Genomic DNA, 2,286 nt, shown 5'->3' on the forward strand with positions numbered 1-2,286 from the left:
CCTAGACTTAACCATTTTCAAGCGACTAAGTCATTTAACAAACCACATTCAAAACAACAAAATCCCATTCAAAGTTCCTAGACTTAACCATTTTCAAACGACTAAGTCACCTAACTGACCACATTCAAAACAACAAAATCCCATTAAAAGTCCCTAGACTTAACTATTTTCAAGCGACTAAGTCACCTAACAAACCGCATTCAGAACACAAAAATCCCCTTTAAAGTCCCTATACTTAACCATTTTCAAGTGACTAAGTCACTTACCAAATCACATTCAAAACACAAAAATCTCTTTTGAAGTCCCTATACTTAACCATTTTCAAGCAACTAAGTATCAAAACAAACCACATTTAAAACATTAAAATCCCTTTTAAAGTCCCTATACTTAATCATTTTCAAGCAACTAAGTATCAAAACAAAACCACATTCAAAACACAAAAATGCTCTTTAAAGTCCCTAGACTTAACTATTTTCAAGCAACTAAGTAACCTAACAAACCACATTCAAAACAAAAAAAAATCTCATTTAAAGTCCCTAGACTTAATCATTTTCAAACGACTAAGTCACCTACCAAACCACATTTAAAACACAAAATCCCCTTGAAAGACCCTACACTTAACCACTTTCAAGTGACTAAGTATCAAAATAAAACAACATTCAAGAAACAATCAACAACAATGCTAGTGAATCGTACAAGGTCACACACAGTTTCACTAGACTTCAATATGAACAATAACAAAAAGATAACAACAATGGTAGTGAATCAAACAAGGCCACACACGGCTTCACTAGACTTCAATATGAAAAATAACAAGACTTCATTATAACAAATTAAAGAGAAGTCAACTTACCTTTGCTTGGCCTAAATTAAAGTCAAAGAGACAAGCGGTCACCGAAAAAATAGCAAAGCAATCCTTTTCCTGAATTCAAATTCTATCAGACGGTAACATCAAATTCCAAGCAACACACTAGGCGAGTAGAATTAAAAACACTTGCTCATTACGCAAAATAAAAAATATTTTGCCATCCTTATTTTCTCATATTTTTAGTGTAAACATAGAGATTTTTGGAAGGGTAAACAAATATCTTGCCATCCTTAAGTATCAACCAAATATGCTAATTAATTCCTAATACAGTCATACTAGCCCCTACCTAGACCCCAACTATAATCTTAACTGAACTTTCTTAGCTTAAATAATTGTAGAGTTGATCAATACAACTCTTAAGCTTTATTGTATAATATAATTTTTTCCCCATAGGTACAACCTTATCACATTGTTTATTCTGACAACCATCGGATGAACACTAATAAGATAAAAACCAACCATAGTTCCTCTAACACCGTAACGCCGCCATTATACAAAATTATAATCCAACTTAACGGAAAATCCAACTTTGAGGTTTGAAAATCTATAAAAAGTATAATACAATGTGGAACTACGAAGGAGTGTCATAGGAGGATGAACTACTATATCAGAAAAATAGTCTGATATCACAAGAACTCAACACTACTTAAATTACTAAAACCCCAAGATTCTTAAAGGGTTTAAATCCTTCAAAATATTGTTATCAACACTATAATCCAACAAAAAAGACTCATACAGTTTTAACTAAAAGAAAAACATAGCTAAAGCAAGTTTTTGGAATTTACCGAAGTTAGGGGTGGCGGGAAACGGCGGCACACGGCGGTAGTTTCGCGATTTAGAGATTTTTTGATTTTGTTTCGCAATTTCGAACTGGGGGTGGGGGTTTTCTGATTTGGGGATTTAAGATATTAAAGTGGGGTAGGGCAGGGCGGGCTTTTAATTATTCAAAATATTTTTTTTAATATTTTATGAAAACTGATCACAAGTGGTCGATTTTTCATAAAATATTAAGAAAATATTTTAATCAGTTAAAATATAACTTTTTTTTTATAAATTAGTTAATAATATTTAATAAAAAATTAAATAGAAATAAAATAATAAATTATTTTTTGATGTTTTTTATAAGTCATTTAAGTATAAAAAATTAATAATATTTAATGAAAATAATAAAATAGGAATGAAATGATAATTTTTTTTTTGATGTTTTCTATTAGCTTGAAGTCTTATATGGGATCACTTTAAAAAAAAATTCACAAGTATTTATTAAGATAATTTTACTATGTCACTTATAATTAGTACGATAAAAAAATAATATAAATTACAATAATTAAAAACTTAAATTATTTAAAAAATATAATTGATTATCAATGGCACAAAAGTTTTAGTAACTTAAAATATTGTTATACAAATTTTATCAA

The sequence above is a fragment of the Capsicum annuum genome, chromosome 10 (assembly GCF_002878395.1).
Source record: "Capsicum annuum cultivar UCD-10X-F1 chromosome 10, UCD10Xv1.1, whole genome shotgun sequence".
In the NCBI taxonomy this organism is placed as follows: Eukaryota; Viridiplantae; Streptophyta; class Magnoliopsida; order Solanales; family Solanaceae; genus Capsicum; species Capsicum annuum.